Raw genomic sequence first — 21,460 nt, forward strand, 5'->3', positions numbered from 1 at the left:
TAGTAATCAGAGGTCGTTTTAAGGGGAGTTGCATTTCTCACTTTGTTTTTATCCAGAGTGCTTTACGACTTGCGTTAGAAAACTAGGATTTTCTCAAAATTTCGAGGGCTGCAGGCTCATCAGCCCCCCCTTGGTACGCCAGTGCTGGAAACTTGGAACTTAGTTCAGAGAAGCTCTTTTGCGAGACCTATATGAAATACTGGCAAAAGCAAATACTGTACTAATAATGTTGCCCTTGCACTTCAGTCTGAATCACCCATCACAACACATGAAATAAAGGCCAAAAATAGGCTGCAGAAAAAAAATTATTAGGCAAATAGCACTAAAACGCAAGAAGATCTTGCTACAATTACTAGTACGTGCGTGAAAGTAGCATGCAAATTCGCCTGCAGCAACTGAAAACACGAATCTGAGCAGCAGCATTTGATTGGGCACTCTTATCTTCCTTTTTATGTCCCATTGTTCTCGACTACGCCAATGACGGCATCCGCGGCTTTACAACGCATGACTGCGTAATATGCATGGTTGGTCATACATATTGTCCTGATGCTTCATGTACCAATCACTTTCCTCCAGCACAGGGGGAAACGTTTTCCGTATATTGCATACAGCCTCGTTCGTTCAAGAACTGAAAGTTTGCCTTCGTGTTACGAGGAAAGAAAACATTCCTCCAATCCAACCAACCATCGATGCAAGGCGAGAAAAATCATGTTTTCCCCCACCGGTGGTGGTAAAACGTCTTTGGTCCTAATTCTAATTGAGAAATGTGCAAGGGGCAAATCGACATGAAACATGCACATTTCAATTTTCTTGTTTTGAAACATCATTTCAGCGCAAAACTGCAGCTTCTGTCTATTAATAAACGAATAAGTATAAATAATCCATTTGGCGCCTTCGTGTTAACGTTAAATCAGTATATTCCGTAGGTTCCGTTCTTGAAATGAAAGTTTACCGTGTATTCTTACAATAAAGATTCACAATCTGTTAAGATTCCAGTTGCTTTCCAATTCCAGTAAAAGCTTGTAGAATAAAAAGTCTGCCCAAATTTGATATTTGTAGTCGACGAATCTCCGCTCGGTACGAGTGAACGACACCACCTGCATGTATTCACCTTGTCCCAGTGCTTGTTGAAACTTGTCCCGCGCGCGGGAGGACATTCGAAATCAAATTGTTGCACAGTTGGGTTATTTTCAACATGAAGTGAAGCAAAAACCTGTTCATTTTCAAATTAATGTTAATTCTGGGTTCTGTATTATGAACAGAAAAGCTTCACTTAAGGCAAGACAACGCTCAGATAGCAGATTTAAGGTAAGAAAGCAACTTATTCTTTAGAATAAACAGTGTGCAAGGGCATTGTATATCTGATGGCAACATAACTTCTGGTTGTCCAACCACCGGCGCCATTACAGTTACAGAATAGATTTAAGTAATAGAGCCGACTGCAGAAATAAATCGAACAACTTTAGGAACTATGTTTCTGCCTAACACCGTGCATATACCAGAATACATGCGTTTTGAAAACTACATGATCCGTTTTCCCTCTAGTCATATCTTCTATCCCAATGGCAAATTTAAACCAAAACTGGTGGATACAATTTTCGTAGCAGCGATTCAAAATATTTAATTTTCTTCTTCATAATTTAACTTTTTACACATAGATGCTCCGTTGTGCATATGGATTGCTCTAAACCACAATAACTACCTACAAAAACTTACAAAAATCAATATCCACCTGAAGTATATATAAAAAAATTACGTACCTGGTAGTGTGGGGCAGGAGTAGAAAAATACAGGGCGCCTGATTTTTTAATTCAGTTCTAAATTATTTATTTTAATATTTCGAGTTCACTTACGGGAATTTCCCGACCCTGTGGCCGAGTGGTTAGCACATCGCGCTGCGACGCCAAGGGTCCCGGGTTCGAATCCCGGTCGGGTATGGTTGTTTGTGAATGTCCATTTTCATCCATTTCATCACTCATCCCCATCTTCGCAAATTAGCCAAGAGGCACAAAACGCGAAGTAAAATAAACTAACTCAATCAATCAGTCAACTTACGGGAATTTCCAGTAAGTGCACTCCAGTGCAAGAATCAATTACTTTTAATCCAATATTGTATTAATTAATAACAGTTGGATTCAAGGCTTTCGTAGCTCCTGAATTATTTTTACTTTTGTCTACCCTTGGTGTGGGGTATGGTAGGTTTTCTTCATACAGAGGCATGTCCAGAATAAGTGGGGGTGGGGAACCGGGTTTGATCCGCCCAGAAATATCCTGGAACCAGGAAAGTATCATCTCGTTACTGTTGCTTGACTTAGTTTGTAATGTAATACTCATATACCCTCAGGCAGGGACAACTGAAATGCAGTTGAGTAGTGTCCGAACTGGATGCATACAAAAAGCTCCTCAATTGGAAGAGTAAATACGGAATTCGCTTCCAGGGAATTGCCTGAAGGTACTTCCTATTCTTTAGAAACACATCGTGGAGCAGAACGAATTGCGAGGTGAAAGTCGGAAGTGCATTGTGCAGAAAAGTGCACACAAATGCTTGTTCTGCTTTGAATGCATGTTGAAGTTGGGGGTGGGTATGCACTTTGTTCAAATAGGAAGGAGAAAGTCGAGAAAAGAGCTATAACACGTCCACAGACATACTCTCGAATAAGATTTGTACTTTGGAACAGATTTCATTAATTGTATCGTTATGAGCTAGGTCCTTCATATTCCAGAGCTACACAACTCAGCTGCAACTAACACCAGGTAACAATACAAACCAGAATGATGTTCTGTAAAACAAACAAAAAAACAACTAGTTTACAGTTAACAATTAGTAGCCCTAAATATATCATATTCACAGTTTAAAATGAACGATATACTACTAATTGTCCACTATCACAGCAGTTCGTTTTAAACTCAATCCGGGCTTTGAGCTTGATAATTTCTTCACAATACAAATCTGTCGTTCAGTACAGCTATTTCAAGCTACGAAAAAAAACTGAAGTGACACCATGGACATCATTAAACGCATATAATAGTGCACCCGAATACTCCTTTCAACTTTTTTATTAATCTATAAATATAGAAAGCAGGTTTTTAAAGGAGTCTAGGAATACTGCAAAAAGAAATTACTTCACTATGAATTCACAATACTTTCGAACTGGTGGCTTTATATAACTGTCACAATAATGCTCGTGCATATTTCATGTTCTCTACACAAATGTGAAACATCGGGAAAATGTTAAACATTAACGAAATAATACCAGTTTATTCTTTACCCAACCTTTCTTCCAGTTTTAGACAATACTGTGGGCTTGCTGCTGGACCAGGAAACCTTTCATTAAATTCGTACTCCCCCCCCCTTCTTGCCCAATAACAAACATACAATAATATTTAGCATTTCTTAATAATAAACTGTGTATACTCTTAACAATTTTATAGATGTAATGTCAATGATGAAAAACTACTTGCTTCATTTACAAATATATGTTTGAACCAATCTATTACATTCTAGCAGTGACCAGAATTTCATAGTCTGTTTAAAAAAAATCACAACTATTTAGTGGAAAAGTTTCTTTGGGGGGCGTTAAAAGTAAGGTATACCAGAAGAATACTGTTTGTGTGGAATAAGAATAATTTATATTTTGAGGCCATAGTGATTTGTTTTGGAATAGACTATTTCGAAAAAAGAAATTATCACCCATTCGCCCAACGAAGCAACTTCAGGGAATTCCAATATTTGGATGTTACAAAATTCTTTTGAGCAATAAATGATCTGGACTGGTTTTTTGAAATAACAACATAAGAACAGTTATGTCAAACACAAACAAAATATCATTTCGTATTTGATCTGCATTCTCTACCCGACATTTTACTTTAATTTTATCAAGTTGCTTCTTTTTTTTATTACATGTCCAAGTTTAATCGCGATGATAGGCATTATGGGTAGGTACGGTGCTATATTTTAGAAATTTGGAAGAAGCCACTACTGCAAACTTTACGTTTTCCTCCGCGCATTTCATTTAGAAATGACGGAAGAAATCAAATTAGTGAAACAAGGTTTGATTTTATTTTTATTGCACTTAATTTGGACGTCGCTTTTAGATTAGTGCTTATAGCCATTATATAAGTACAGTGTTGGGAATGAAAAATCTCACGGTACAGTGGGATCCATGAGTATTACCATGCAAATTGTCCATGACTATTTTCATTAATTTATCTCTTACATCCTGTATTTTTAAACGATCGATTTTTATGTATGTTGGTACACAAGTTGTCCACAGCTTGTTTTGAGTTTTCTTTTAATTCTTGAAGCTCTTATTGGGTCAAATAAAATGCACGAACATGGTGATGCACAATTTGCACGGTAATACTCATGGATCCGACTGTACAAGATTATTTCATGTCCAATACATTGTCAACAGTTACTGATATGGAGTATCCAGTTAAAATTTCGACAGATTCGTATTTAAGAGTACTAACATAATTTGATGATGTCCTGAAAAGTGTGGAAAGTAATTTTTGTTTGTGTGTTTATAAATCACTGTCTGTATTGTTGATATGCATTATATAATGAGCATATCTTGTTAAGTATATTTTTTCATTTATCAAATTGCAAAAACGAAATTAACACAGGTTCGTGAGGAGGCTAATTTGGCCAAATAGGAGCTGAAGTAAAAACACTGCTAGTCGTATGTGAAATTTGGCACCAACGAAATTACATTTGTTTGTAGTTATAAAATTACAAGTATTTCTTTCACACGACGAACAACGTACTTTCTACACATGAAATTTATGTGAATTTCGGGTTCGTAATCTCACCCGTGTTCGTTCAAGTGTCATTTTGTCGAAGTCATCTAATAATTATTCATCCTCAGCGTCGCGATTGGAGGAAGTGCCAGCTAAGAAGCAATGCAAAACAAGAAAGTGTATATAACCCTTCACGCTCTCTTGCATCTTTGTGCGAATAGTATCCATAAAAAAAATACTACCAGAGCATAAATTACTCAAATAGTTCGGCAGCATGCATGCACGCGCCAAGCAAACCTCAGGAAATATGCAAAAATACATATTTTACCATGGCTATGAGGATTTCCTGAACTTTTTCCTCTACTAACTGCAACGTTACGTATCAAACCATTACCTCCCCACATCACGTTCTGTGCAATTTAGCGGAAACACTTCCACCAATGGCAGCTTTCGCCTTTTCCCGACTTATCCATGCTGCTAAGGCCATTTCAGCCACAATTCTTGAGCAACTGGATAGTAAATGCAAGTCAGGGAAAATACCAGCACTCCGCAAGATTTCGACGCGCCCCACCGTCAAGCGTCCTCCGCCGAGTCGGGGGCAATGACCCGCTGAGTCTGTGCGGCCAGCGCCACCTCCGGGAACAAGCATGGTGAAAGTGCAAAGCATGCTGAAACTGGTCTCTTTTAATGTTACCAAGTTTATTTTTAGCCTCTAACCGGTGTACATGGATTGTATCGTTCAAACAAATTAATAACAGTAAGAAAAGCAGCAAATATATTCTACTTGGCGAGTAATGATGGCAATTTGCATTATTACTGAAAAATTATTCCCTATAACCACAAGAGGATTCATAATTGTAATCAGTATTTGTAATTTTTTTTTCCAGCAACTGAACTCCACCCTTAAAAAATCCTGGGTACCTCTAGGCTACCAATCTTGACCAACTGGCAAAACAGGTGAAGTGAATACATTAAAAATAAATTAATATACAAACTTAGAAGCAAGTTTAATTTGCAAATTAAGTAATTTTAAATTATTACCAGCAGAGTAAACCTACCTGCAAATGGTGAAATTTACACATATAGCACGCATATGCAGTCTTGGTTTATTCTGAGGGGCTCTCCTTTAAAATATGGTGGTAAATAATTTAGGGGAATAATTATTTTCTTTGGAATGATTTCCTACATGATAGCAAAAAATAACTAAACATATAAATAAAGTCTCCTGCTTAATTTTTTAAAGCATGGGATTACGCTTTTAAAATTAATTGTCATTAGTAAAATTTAGATTTCATTTATTTGCTAACATGCTGATGATCAATTTATTTTTTTAAAAAATGTTACAAACACAACACTTTCAAGCACTGTTGTTATTAAAAACATGCAGTAGAGCAAACTTCAAATAAAATTGGGAATCGGCAAGATTGATATAAACAATATTTTAGGTATGTACATCTATATCTGCCCCTCTTAGAAAATTTGAAGGAGGCACAGAAAATTGCCTTCCACTCCCAGCACTGTGTGTGTATGTATGTAGACTGTTCTCCTATGTACTGAAATATTCCCCATGTAGTTAGTTCCATAATGTATATGCCTATAAAGTACACCCTTTTCACATGAGCATATAGTGGCAGATTTTTTTTTACATTCACCAAAAATTTAGTAGCGTCTACAATAATTTTTAGTGAAATAAAAATACGACTCCAGATAAGATGATCTTGTTATTCTTTGGTTACGGCTGTTTTGAAAAGAAATTTAGTGAATATAAATTAGAAAAACAATAATAGATTATATTTTTTAAGAGGTGTGCGTGGAAAAATTAGCTAAAATATTTCAACCTGCAACTTGTATGTATATAAACATAAATAACTGGAAACAAAATGATTTATATACATAAATACACACACAAACGTAAATAATTCACCATCTTGTTATTCTCTGGATACATGCAAGTTCACAGAGGTCACTGACCTACCAATTACACCAGCATTAAGAGTATGGATTTTGCACAAGGGGTTCTGAATATATAGAGGGTGGTTTGTGCAGAGTTCCCATTGCAAAATCAAGTCCAGAGCATTCAACTTTTTTTTTCCTGTGGAGGTACACTGGCGAACTCTTACTTCCAGCAGAGGAAAACTTTCACTAAAGAAAATGCATTCCCACACTGGAATGCAGCAACAGGCAGTATATAAGGAAAATGATGACAACTGGGAACTGGAAGCATGTTTAGAAATCACAGAATATTGATCGAGAAAACAAAAACTTGCACAGCCTGGTGTCCAGTATAAAAGCTGGAAGGCCAGCAACTAGGTAACCGCTATGAAATATTTATATTCTAAAGCCCAATGACCTCTTGATTAAAGGCTATTACTATCCACACTGGCGATTTAGCGTGGGGTAAATTGTTTAAATTTCCACAAAAAACATTTTTTTAGCATTAATAAAGAGTAATGAACTTCTTTTTAATCCTGGGGGCTTAAAGGTAGATTTTTGTACACATTATAGCATTTTTGAACATTCTCAATGAATTTATCAATGTGCACCTGATCATTAATTATTCTTCATCATGTTTATTGTAGGAGCGCACCCATATTTTCTATTTTCAACGTTTGAAAAATGTATCAAAATATGCCTGAATTTTCCCTCTTTGAGCCTACATGCAATAAAGTATTGACAATTATATTATTTTTTCAAGAACAAATTCTGAAACATGCTGAGGTTATGAAGAAAATAACATTATTGTAACCGAAAAATATGTGACCATTATAAATAGACCATAAATATTTTTTTTCAAAACTCTTACGAATAACATAATTAAATTATTTATTGTTGATTTGATTGTGCAGTTAATGCAAAATTTTTACTAGTGGAAGGGGTCATGGTTGGGTGGGTGGTACTGATTAAACACGGATTTTTGTAGTTATGTTGTGTTCAGGGGTGACCACGGGGGGGGGGGGGGTAATCGTGCAGACTCCCCGAACAAAATTTGGGGGATTTTTTTTTCCTTGAAATAATATACAATTCAATATGTATTTTTCTTAATTCATTTATTGTAGCTGGTTCCAAGTCACTTTTGCTACTAGGTGCACCATATTTAACCCGTTATACGAAAAGGAGGAATTTGGGAGGGGGCAGTATAAGTAGTGTTCAGCGAAACTAAAAAAGATTGTTTTCAGTAATAGGATATTTATAGTAGTAGATATGCTGTAGTAATTAAATACTGTACTCTATCGGGATTATGACATGATCTGGGGAGGTTTGGCCTTGGTTGGGTTATAGCTACAAGACAAACTTCGGCGAAGGTTTTTTTCTCAGTGTCAAATCCTGAAATTTTCCAAGAATTTCCTATCAGTCGAAATTAAGTACGTGCGTACTGATGTGATCATCTCAGCGGTTATATTTATATTATACACGGCTCATAAAAATATAAAGTTACATTGATAGCGTTCGTTACTTCCTAGAAAGCCACCGCACGCCTCTCCAAGGTTCCCCGGTATGTTGCTAGCACGGTAAGGGAGCACGACTGTACCATACTATACGATCCCTCGCCCAGCTCAAACGGAACAAATTCCCGAACGGCGAACGAATGACGCACTGCGGTACGTCACACGAATCGGCCCTTGATTTAAAAAAAAAATCCATCTGCTTTTTTCTTCCTTTCTCTGCTTTTTTTCCCCCCATCCTTACGTTTCGCGAATTCTACACCGGTCCTTTGACGAAGAATGGCTGTGCTGTAGGCCTACCAGCCGTTGAAATGCTAAGCTGCGCGTCCCCTTGCCTTGCAGCTGTGCGACGACCTATATTTGCTAAGAATACACCGTGAAGGTTCCCAACACCCCAACCATATGGACAAAAATACATTCTTCTTGTCCTGTTATAGGAGTGACAACCATTGATTGTAGTAAAGAATGTACACAAGGCTATTTTTGAAAAGTAGTAGTTTACAACGATAAACAGCACAACGGGAGAATCCATTGTAGAGTGGTGTTTCAACAAGTATTGTAGACGAGGCCGAATCGTGGCTCGATGCAGTTCTGAAAATGCAACACGCACGTACAGAGAAGTGATTCCAGTAACCCGAAATGCATTTCAAGTTGTTTTTTTTTCACGCTATACAAAGATTGGCTAATCGGGACTGGACCTACAGTTTACAGTGGAATCCGAACCACTATGTGCCTCGGCCGGGTATCGAGCCCGGGACTCCTTGATTACAAGGCGACGACGTTACCACTAGGCCACCGGGGAGGCCCTCACATGCATATTTTGAGTGAGTTTTGAGTTGATGTTTTAAGTCCACTGTATGCACTGTAAGGCTAACCGCGACTGGACCTACAGTTTAAAGTGGGATCTGAAGTACCATGTGCCTCCACCGGGAACCCTTGATTACAAGTAGACCACTACGCCACTGGGGAGGCCCTGAAATGTATATGTTGAGTATTGTGCACGATAATAAATATTAATTGCGTTGTGGGAAACAATGTCAGAGACCAATATATGGTTTTGCCATGTTGTAACGATACTGCATGCTTGTGTAGATATAACACAGTTGCGGCGACCGCTGTGAAGAAGTCAGTCAGTCCCCTTCCTCCCCCACCAGACACCATAGACTCGTCGACGAAGCTACTCCTTGCTACGTTACACATAAGATCATGCACACTTACCAAGTTCAGCCTTCCAGTTCGACCACAGTAAAGATTTCGGCCGGGAATATCACTACACACGCATCCTCGAAACGTTTTCACGCGTCCAATATTCGCCAAACGCACTTTCTTTCCGCGGAGGTTTAACCGTACGCAAGAGCTCGAAACTAAAATATCGGTGAAAACTCGACGGCACTGCTCCTGCAAGGTTCCACCGTGAAGGAAGAGGTGGCCCCACCCGCCGGCGCTGATTGGTCCGCGCCGCGCAGCGGGAGCCAATGGGCAACGGCGACATAGAAGCTCTGAGGAATCGATCTTGAGGCGGGGTCGTCTTGCTCGCTGTGCGGGATGATTTATTGAAATTGCCGGGGAGAGGTGAAGAGGGAAGTGGGTTGCTGTGCAGTTCTTCCACTGGGAACCGGAGCGGGAGGGGGGGGGGGGGCTCTTTTTTCCCATTGTTCAACTCCCTAGCACAGCCTAGGGGAGAGAGATAAAAGACCATCAAGGTACTACAAGGATTTGGAGCACGAACGCGGTTGAATATGGCGACAAGATATTGCGCAAAGTTCCCAGCCCAATGGTGTCTGCGCAGTTTGCATTCCCCACTTGGATACAGCAACCACGTCGACAGGGGGGGAAAAGGAATCGCTCACAATTGGTTTCCAAGATATCAGCTCGAGGAAGAAGACTGGGTGGGTGACGTCATCGACTCTGGGGAGGCATGCGAGCGGGGGAAAAAAGGAAATGTGGGTTATTATCCGTTTCCACTAATGGCCGACGCAGCAGAAGGGTCTCAGGAGGGATGTTACTGGTGCAGGGTGGAATATGCTGAAATTCGACTGCTGCAGTGCGCCTGGCTCCCTCCACCTTCTGTAGACTTTGGATTCCTACACGGCTGCGCTGAAGTTGCTATTGAGAGGGCATAGCTTCTTCCCTTTGGACGTAAGCTGTTCGACTGAATACGCCCAACTCCCCCCTCCCGCCTTGGAAGAAGGGAACTGATCTGTTGATACGATCACCACCACTGCGATAACACTACACCACAGTCCTGTATACAGTATCAATGTCCAGTATGTTATACAGGGTAATCGGGACTGGACCTACAGTTTTAAAGTGGCATCCGCAGTTCTATGATATTGGTGCTCGACAGTGGCGATTGGGTTCCGAAATTGAAGGGGCAAGGTGCCAAAACTGGAGAGGGGGCAACGACAGTTTCCCCCCATAGTGCGGAGGCAAAAGTGGCAAAAAGTGTGGGGGGCAACTCCCCCCAATCACGTGGTCCTAGGCTATGAATAGAAATAAATTTACCACCTCCTAAGAAATCAGGTTGCCAACTCATAAGAAATCAGGTTGCCAACCCATAAGAAATCAGGTTGCCAACTCATAAGAAATCAGGTTGCCAACCCATAAGAAATCAGGTTGCCAACTCATAAGAAATCAGGTTGCCAACTCATAAGAAATCAGGTTGCCAACCCATAAGAAATCAGGTTGCCAACCCATAAGAAATCAGGTTGCCAACTCATAAGAAATCAGGTTGCCAACTCATAAGAAATCAGGTTGCCAACCCATAAGAAATCAGGTTGCCAACTACAGAATCAGAATAATAATATTTACAATTTCTGATCGATTTTTCACCTGAATTGTATTCTCTAGACTTCAGACTTCGCAGATAACCTAGCTAGCTTAGAATATACAGATAGGCTAATCGGGATTGGACCTACAGTTTTAATCTGGGATCCACAGTCCTGTGACCTTGGTGGAGAGTTCATAATCCCGTCACTGAATTGATTGGGTAATCGCGAAGATGTGGATGAGCCATGCTGGGAGTCGAACCCGGCACCCCTGGCGTCGTACTGATCACTCTGCCACGGTCTCGCCATTGAAGGTCTCAGGTTCGAATCCTAGCGTGGGCATGTTGTTACTTGAAGTGACACTGTATGAGAATGGGCTGAGGGGCAGTCACATTTTTTATAACTTTTTCGCCCAATCGCGACGATGAAGATGAGTGGTGATAACATGAAATTGATGAAAGAACACTCATATCCAGGGCCGGATTCGAACTTAATACAATACTAAAAAATACAGGGTGGGCACAAAGTCGCTTTCCCCCAAAAAAGATTTCTTCATTTATTGGGGAAAGCAACTTTGTACCCACCCTGTACGTATATAGTATCAGTGGCGTGCCCAGGATTTTCAAGAGAGGGGTATTTACGTATACCATTTTCAACTCTCATTTTGCCTACATTGTATGCCTTTAATGTTCTTTTGTTTAGAAATGCTAGGCGAAAAGGATGGGGTTAAGACCCCCCCCCCCCTTTAGGCATGCCACTGTATGTACTAGTAAAATACACTACAAAAATTCATATTTGGGTTAAAGGAGCATGCAACTAGTTTTTATTGTTTCCAGGGGCATATTCGTAACTTGGCGCGGGCAATGGGGGACACTTGCCCCCCAAATTTTTGGGTTTATTAAAATTTACAAGTTAGGGTACCTGAGGAGCAAAATAATAAAGAGTAATATTTGTGATTTCGCAAACATCTCAGTTATTTAGCAAATAATCCTGGACACTGTTTTTATCCAACGGAATACTTTTCGAGTCTCTTCCCCAAAAATTAGGCCTAATTTAATTCTGACCCCTCAAAATTAGGCCCAATGTAATCTGCCCCCTCAAAATCAGGCCCAATTTAATTCTGCCCCCTCAAAATTAGGCCTAATTTAATTCTGACCCTTCAAAATTAGGCCTAATGTAATTCTTACCCCTCAAAATTAGGCCCAATTTAAATCTGCTCCCTCAAAATTAGGCCTAATTTTATTCTGGCCTCTGAAAATTAGGTCTAGTTTAATTCTGCCCCCCTCAAAGTTAGGTCCCAAGTTATGCTCATGTCCAGGGGGGGGGGGGGTTAAACCGGATGAGTGTCCCCCTTTCTGGCGCCTCAATAGTCCTTTGAATGTTCTTGCATCAGTGAGGTTGCGGGGGATGATATCCCCCAGCTAGAAATTTTTTTTCGGAAAGTTTGGTTTGAGTTGGTGTTTTAAGTCCACTTTATGCACAGTAAGGCTAATCGGGACTGGACCTACAGTTTAAAGTGGGATCCGAACCACTTGTGCCTCCACCGGGTATCGAACCCGGGACCCCTCGATTGCAAGGTAATGACGCTACCACTGCGCCATGGGGGAGGCCCTTTTCGGAAAGCATCCCTTAGCTGTCTCATTGTCACCATGTTAAACTATAGGTGCATCCCTCCAGCTCCAAGCACTGTATTGCATCAATTTCATGTAATATTCATCCCCATCGTTACAGTACCATGGCAGAAAACAGCACTCTAGAATCCTATAAGCAATTTCTTAAGGGGGATAATATGGGATATGACCCCCTCCACCCCCGCTCACAGTTCCCTTTAAACATCTAAATAGATACATTGTTATCCAATATCTAGTTTTTAAGTCCATTTCCTTGTAATTAATTCCTGGTGAATGAACAACGTGCATACTGCTTTTAACTGTAGGTCCCTTACAGTCTGAGCCTCGGCGTAAAATGACTGTAGCGCCAGTATATCTTGCCTCGGAAAATATGCGAACTACAGGTTTCTCCCTCCTCCCCAAGGCTGTTTATCCAGGTACCCGCGACACTAGCGCCACTGCTTCCAGGCCTGAGCTTCAAATACGGTGATGGATCAGCGGAGACAGAATCTTCCGACTCCGATTGGCTGCGCGAATCAAGTAAGCGAGCCTATAATGATTTAGAGCGAGTGAATGCAAGAGGGCCAACGGACCATTGGTGTACCTGTCCCCTTCCGAAATTTTGTAAAATTAGACTCCTCTACATTGATTTTATTACGGAAACACAAGTAGGGCAAGAGGCGGGGGAGGGGCAAGGTCCGCATGTACAATACTTTATATATGTAAATATACATAAAATGTGTCCTTCTACGTGAAGTCGGCATCTATGCAAGTAGCATTTATTTATTTATTTGAACACAACAGACGAGTGCTCAACTACATTTTCTGCTTTGAGTTTGTAAGTCCACATCACTTAATGACAATAAATATTTTTGAAGTTGCAGAAATATAAATATGAAACAAGTCAACGCTAAATTAAATGTACACAACAAAGTGTAGCTACTAAAACAGTAAGTTATAATAATAATAATACAAGTTAAATTCAAAAGACTTAAGATAAAATATCATAATATCTTGTATAAAAATTTAATACAATATGGATACAACATTTTAAATATCACAATGTACAACGTATCATCTTTACACTCAATATTTCAGACCTGAAACGCCACGTACAAAACAAAATACTACTGCTTTGCTGAATAAGGAGACTGTTATTATCTTCCGTTGAATGGCTATTTCTTTTTCATTTAATGTCTGAAATAGCTCAGCAATGTAGTATCGAATTTCCTACATGTAGAGACCTTAATTTTCGCAATCGAAATAACATCGAAAAACTGACGCGTATAATAGACCCAGTTTCGTGCATACTCTTATAGGATCAAAGATGGCTAAATGTTTTAAGAGGCGACGCCATATTAATACATTGGCTTATATTCTGTGACTTGGTTGTCGATATGAATTGTCTGGAGATTGTGTACTGTTCTACATGCGGAATAGGTGTAACAAATGGTTATTTACTGAAGGGAAATGTCAATTTAATAATTTGTGATGTTTGTATTTTAATTTTACACACATGAATTAATGCAAATTTAGTAATTTTGCTTGATACTATTTTACTGTTGCTCGTGCATTTCAGCACCTTTTACACATACTCTGGGGAAAAATACCGGAAAATTTGTAACATTTCTTCTTCTTAAGTGTTCAATTGCAAGTTGGTTTGCTTAAGTTCTAATCAAAATTATTACTCTAACCTCTCCAATTATTTCCCTGTTCACTTCATAGGTTCTCCTTTTCTTTCTTCTATATTTCTTAATTCCTGTGTGGGTTTAATGTGTTTGACAACATTCTGGCAAATATATATTTTATGAATACGGCTCGGAAGTTGATGACTTAAAAAATCTAAAAAAATGACCCACAGAATGACCTTGAAATTAATAAAAAATGACCTAGAAAATTTTTCGTTCTTAAAATGAGAGCTTGACTTTTTTTCATAAATTATTCAGAGAGTAGTTTCAATAATTCGATAAGACCTTTGCTTGGTGGTTTAAGCTGTTAAGAAGTTTTCTTTATTTCTACTTTAAGCTGACATAAAATACACCTCAAGGTTTTTCTTTGCAAGTCATTCGCCAGAATGAACACAGAACTCTAAATGCAACAAATCAAGCTTGATACACTGACCGAATTTCAATTCAGCCGGAAAAGGGTTCCTGGACTGTATTTAAAATAATCCAAAAAAAAAGGTACCTGGACCGAATTAAAAACAGACAAAAAGTTATTTACGGTCCAGAACCCATTTAAGCTTTCTGATTTTCTCTCCTGGACCGGAATTGAATTTAGGACCCTTAACAACCCTAATTGACACGTTGCGGGTTCTGTATGCCTTGAGTGCGCCCTGCACGATAAAGTCGCGGTCAGAATCTGAAAATAGCCGGCCCCCGTGGCGGAGTGGTTAGCACACAGGAGTCCCGGGTTCGAATCCTCGCCTGGGCATGGATGTTTGTGAGTCTCCATTCATCAACTTCATCATATATCATCACTCATCCCCATCTTCGCAAATAAGCCAAAAGTGGCACAAAAAGCGAAGTAAAATAAAGCAACTCAATATGGAGGGGGGAGGATGAAGGTTCCGATCCTCTTCAACTTCATTTGTTGTGTTCGCTTGACCTCTTGACCTCTTGAACTGAAATTTTCATAGCAGCCATATAATTACATAACATTAATTCACATATTATTAGTATTACCCATCCTGGGTTCGAATCCCGGCCTGGGCATGGGTGTTCGTATGTCCCTCCATCAATTTAATATCATCATTCATCCTCATCTTAGCAATGAGTCGAATGTGGCGGAAATGCGAAGTAAAATAAACAAAATCAATCAATCAATATTATTATTACATGTAAAGTATTGATTTAAACATTTTTATTATCATTGTTGTTGTTGTTTTTTTCTTAGGTATTTCCACGTTCCTCCATCACACCCAAAACCCAATATGTGTCAATTGACACAAAGGTGTATAATTCCTTTGACTCCAAGTGCATCAAATTGAACAGAGAAATACATATAAGAGCACTTTTAGCAGTTTCGTTCACTCGGAAAAGGTGTAGGTATATATACAACCTATAGGTTGTATAACGAAATTGCAAAATCATATGATAAGGTGGACATATTCTAGAGCTTACGAAAGTTTAAAATGGAAATTGAAATTTACTTTCAAATCAAGATTTGACGTTATTCAGCAGTTCAGTCAGTTTGTCCAGACTTAATGCTAAGGACCCTTTTTTTGCTAGTTAGTATCATTATTTCTATACCTTATCATTTATATGTATGCGTGGCTCATATGTTTTTTTCCTTGATTGGTCTGTTTTTCTCTGTTATTATTCTTGTCACATCCTGAGTTAGATTTAACCTCACGTTGCTACATTCTATTCCTTTTTCATATTATTTTTTATGTTACTTTAACACATATTATTGTGGCATACTCTGTGTAACAAACATTGTGATAATGCAATACACTGTAAATATACATTTGCTGTAGTGTCATGTCTTTAAAAAAATAAATTATAATGCATCAGTTGAAGAGATCAGGCACCAAAATTATAACTTTGATCTGTTTCATGATGGATCAAAATGCATCAAGGTTGATTTGATGCATGCACCACAAAAACAACGCGAAAAAAATCAAGTTACTGGTTTTAACCATTCCGCCATGTAGAAATAAGCCCGAAACCAATCACCATATAATTTCTACAAGCATTTATGGGTTTTCACAACAATCTCGCAATACAGATAATTTGAAGAGGAACAATGAGATATTAATTAATTGTTTACTAGCTGCCTTCCAAAGCTTATCTTGCACTTCAATTGTTAAAATATTGTTGCCTCTTATCATTTGTAACTGACATTGCTTATCATTATATTATTGATAGAAAAGATAACGAAACGTTGAGCAACTTAAAGAATTTCAGGCATTAAATAAACCAAAATTCTATTAATTTAATTACGTCAGGACAACCGCGTTATCTAAAATAAATATTCAACGAATCCCGGGGTGCCCACAGGGGGAGGGGGTTTATGGCGCAAGATGCGCCATCGAGATTTTTTGTTTTTTTTCCATAAAATAATATAAAATTTAACATTTATATTTTTTTCCAAAATATATGTTAAAAATTTACACCTTAAATTTAATCGATTAGACGAAGGAAAGAAAGTGTTTAAGGGTATTTTCGAAGGGGGTGGGGGTGGAGAAATATCCAACTCTTATTAGGCCTTAATTGACACGTGGGTTCTGGAGGGGGGAGATTCTGAATTAAACTTGGGGGGGACAGTATCCAACTGTAGGTCTTAGATTATGGCGAGTATTTTGGGGATTGAGCATTAAATTGAGGTGGGGTATCCAATTCTTGTGTATTACACTGGGGAACAAAAAAAAGATTTTATTTTGCGGCATAAAGTTTAATAACAGTTTCAGCACACAAAACAGCTGTGATTGCCAATTGTATGATTGGTTCAGTTGAATTGACTCCAGTTATAAAAATAAACGCACCATGGAAAATGTAGGAGGTAAAATTACTCTACGCTTTTCTCGGTAATATAAAAATTTATAATGGGCTGAAATTCCCATAAGAAACTTATTTATTTATTTGTAAATTGTTGCTAGGCAACTTATGAAGCATTGCTAGGCACTATATCGGACACTCAACAAACCTTAAGGAAGAATACCAAAACATAAAAATGGTTTTAGAAAAAAATTGAATATGCTGAACATAAGTGGCTCGTGTGTGTGGATTTGAAGATGGTGAATTTTTTACTTGGACAGCAAAGTGGGTACACAAAACATCCCTATTTCCTATGTTTGTGGGATAGTCGTGCTAGAGAAAAGCATTGGACGATAAAATTTTGGCCCCCAAGGGAAAATATTACAGTGGGAAAAGCTAATATCTTTCATGAACCGCTGATAGATAGGGACAAAATCATCCTTCCGCCACTGCATATTAAACTTGGGTTGATAAAACAGTTTGTCAAGGCCTTAGATACAAGTGGTGATTGTTTCAAATATACAGGGTGCTCGGAAATTCCCCTTACAAACTTCTAGGGCAAGTAGAGGGGACTGAGTAGACAATATTTGGAATAGGAACCCATGTCCGGAAACGTACAGTTTCCGTGCTACAACCATGACAATGTGTCGGATGTGCCTGTGTTGGTATGCAACCGGGTAGGCAGTACTTGACGTCAGAAGATCACCTGATGACCTAAAGTGTAATAATTTATTACAAATGAGGTGTTATGTAGGTACAGAAGTGAATCACGTGTGACTCAGTCCATAATACAAACAAATTTATTTGGTAACAATGCCAAGGGAACAAAAATGAAACGTACTACTTTATTCATTGATCAACACCTGTGTCGACAGTAGAACGCAACAATTTGTGGACGTCACGTGCCATCAGGTGATCTTCTGACGTCATGTACTGCCTACCCGGTTGCATACCAACACAGGCACATCCGACACATTGTCATGGTTGTAGCACGGAAACTGTACGTTTCCGGACATGGGTTCCTATTCCAAATATTGTCTACTCAGTCCCCTCTACTTGCCCTAGAAGTTTGTAAGGGGAATTTCCGAGCACCCTGTATATGCCACACTTTTCCAGGACTAAGTATTGAAAAAGTGAAGGCAGGAATCTTTGACGGACGACCACAAATTCGTACACTTATAAATGATGCCAATTTTACAACTTACATGTCTTACATCGAATCTGAGGCATGGCTGAGCTTTGTGTCCGTCGTCAAAAACTTTTTGGGGAATCACAGCGCAGAAAAGTACCCCAATATAGTTGGAAATATGTTGAAAAATTTTGAGAAATTGGGAGCTAATATGAGTGTGAAGATACATTTTCTACAAAGCCACATTGACAGATTCCCTGAGAACGTTGGTGATTTTAGTGAAGAACAGGGAGAAAGGTTCCATCAGGATATAAGGATAATGGACGAAAGGTACCAGGGACGGTGGGATCGCCACATGATGGCCGACTACTGTTGGAGCTTACAGAGGGATTGTCCTAAAAGGCAATACAGCAGGAAATCGTATAGAAAACGTTTCACATAGTTTGTTACTTCATTGCGTACATATTTTCTTAATTATTTGGATCATAGGCCTATATAAATTTATTTTTATAATAATGATTGTAATCACAAAAATAAATATTAAATTGTTGTTGGAAGTTCATTTATATGTATATCTTATGTTTCCGCCATTTTGGTTTAGTTGCATTTATTTCATAAATTAGAGCCAATTCAGGAAATATATTATTATATCATTATTCCGCAGCATGAAATTGCCCTAAATTAGCTCTCAAACACTGTGCCGCAATTTCACTGTTCCCCAGTGTTATTATTATCTTAGATTTTTGCGGAAATTCTGGTGTGGAGAGTGAGATTTTTTTTTTTTGGAGGAGGCAATATACACTCTTTAATATCAGCAGTAAGTCTAAAATTGGCATGGAAATCTTGGAGGTAGGATTGAGTATTAAATTTAAGGGGGGAGATAGGAATCTCTTGATAAAGCGTTAAATCTTAGATTGACAAGGGATTCCTGTAGTGGAGAGAGACTTCGAACATTAAATTTTGGAGGCTGTATTTAGCGATATGGTATCGACACGTTTTCGACCCCGAACGTGTCAAAGGAGAAGCTGGAAAAAAAAATATCTCGGGATCCTAAGAAAATATTGACACCCCCATTACATTAATATTCTCGAAAGCCTACAAAGAAATGGATGTAATAATTTTCTTGCTCGCTTCACTCGCAATTCTCTGTTGCTAGGATGCATGTTTGGCGCTTTAATCAGGTGAATGTGAAGTTTTTATACTATAGCTGCATTACAAGACAAGCGATATTCTCGATTATGATGAACGATTTTAGGGGTGGTCATGAGTGATGGGCACCCCTGTTTAGGGAGGAAGGGAAGATGAAGTATATTGTGCAGTAAATCTAAGAAAAAGTTACTTTCGGTATACACGCTGTCGTAATTAAATACTTTGTGGGAATTACGATATGGTTTGAAGGCGCGAATGATATGATTTGGGGGGGACGGATGACGAACGAATTTCAATATTAATTATTTTGCGGGTAGTCACGGAAAGAAGACAATTCAGTCTTTGTGATGTACTCCAAACAGTGGCGACGATTGGGTTACAAAACTGGGGGGGGGGGTCAAGAACGGTTTACTTTCCTTTGATACATAAGGTTTATTTAAACACAAGAGAAACAGGACATGACATAGCGTGGGATGAGGCTAAGCAGATAGGAAGGGAGAAGAGAATACTAGTGAGAAAATGGAAGGAGGCCAAGGAAATAGAGAAAAAAGGTGAAGAAGACACAATGATCTGGAATGGAGGACTGAAGATAAACAAAGAATGGAAGAAGGTGTTAGAAACAGTGGAAAGGACAAGAGAGAAAGAGGAGAGAAGAAGGAAGAAGAATGAAGGAAAACGAGCCTGAGATAAATAGTCCAACCACATTCACTTTCAGGTGAAAGTTCAGTTGACAAGTGAAAGCCACCTGCTAGAATGTTCCAGAACAACTTTCTAATAGTCTGGAGGGGAGTAATGTTTGTGTATATAAATCGTCCTGCTTTTGTACCTTGTTACATTTGTACTTGATGCAGAGTCTGAAGAAGACCTTGCTGGAAGGTTGAAATGTTACGTTTAGTTTATGTTTTATAATAAAATAAATTTCTGCCTTGGTCAGCATATTGAGTTTTTCATATCATGGAAACAAGGCTTAATGGTGTTATAAGGTTTAGCATAGGGTGGGAGTAAAGTGGCAAAAAGTAGGGAGGCAGCAGCCCCCCTCGCCCCTTCCTAATCGCCGCCACTGACTGTAAATTATGTTAGTAAAGAGTAAATTCAAGCGCTATTACATGCATTACATATGCTTATATAGAATACAGGAGACGCTTTGCTTCTGTGATTATGGTTCCTAGAAGGAATGGTGTTATACGACACTTCCTGGAAGTCCACACCAAAGTTTCGTCCGTTGCGTTAAAACTGTTTTCATTAGCCTATAACCAGTCATCAGTTTAATTTTATAATACCGAATTAAAAAAAACTTGCCAAAAAAAAACATGGTATATACACCTGTTGTGACAACTGTCTGATGTGTTCACTGTAGTATTCTCTGTCTCTGTTTCATTCCTCCTTGCTCCCTTTCTCTGTTCCTTTTTCCTTCCTTGTTGCTCTCTCTGTTTCTATTTCATTCCTTTTCTCTCTCTGTTTCTATTTCATTCCTTTTTGCACTCTCTGTTTCTATTTCCTTCCTTCTTGCTCTCTCTGTTTCTATTTCATTCCTTTTTGCTTTCTCTGTTTATATTCCCTCTTTCCTTGCTTCTCTCTGTTTCTATTTCTTTCCTCCTCACAGGGTGCGAAATCCTGGGGGACGGGGGGATTTTCCCCAACAACAATCTTGGCCTCAAAAATCCCTCCCCCCACCAAAAAGTTCCCAGGGGAGAGTTCTTGTTATAGCAAACAAAAGATACGCAATTATTTTTAATTTCAAATATACTTTACTAAGAATAATATCGAAAACACACACAAATAAGTGTAGTTGTGATTATTGAATGCATTCTCTCCAAAGAGATCATTAACAAATCTACATTAATATGCACAATAAAAGTAAAACAAGAATGCAAGGAAAGAATAACTATGAAATCTAATTGATTTATATTAACATAAACACAAACTAAACAAAAACTTACACATAATAAAACCACTCGATGTAGATGAAGAACTGTCTCCCCCACCAGATTTCAATGATTTCTCACCCTGCGGCTCCTTACACTGTATGTTTCTATTTCCTTCCTTCTTGCCCTCTCTGTTTCTATTTCCTTCTTCTTTACTCTGTTTCTATTTCCTTCATTCTTGCTCTCTTTCTCTAATTCTATTTCCTCCCTTCTCGCTC

The 21,460-nt window shown here is 38.7% G+C and overlaps 1 protein-coding gene across 11 annotated transcripts in view; it reads right to left on the reverse strand.

The window, feature by feature from the left end:
• LOC145996137 (uncharacterized) overlaps positions 1 to 9,612 on the reverse strand; it is a 187,200-nt gene extending 177,588 nt beyond the window's left edge. For 5 of the 11 annotated variants that reach the window (XM_083132459.1, XM_083132466.1, XM_083132460.1 and 2 more), the window contains exon 1: positions 9,402 to 9,611. The gene's annotated coding sequence lies outside the window, so the exon portion shown is untranslated. Of the gene's footprint in view, positions 1 to 9,401 lie in introns of all 11 variants that reach the window. The other 6 variants (XM_083132465.1, XM_083132463.1, XM_083132464.1 and 3 more) reach the window with 2 other exon arrangements.
• Between the last annotated feature and the right edge of the window lie 11,848 nt (positions 9,613 to 21,460).

Source organism: Lepisma saccharinum, chromosome 12 (genome assembly GCF_977018435.1).
Source record: "Lepisma saccharinum chromosome 12, izLepSacc3.1, whole genome shotgun sequence".
NCBI lineage: Eukaryota > Metazoa > Arthropoda > Insecta > Zygentoma > Lepismatidae > Lepisma > Lepisma saccharinum.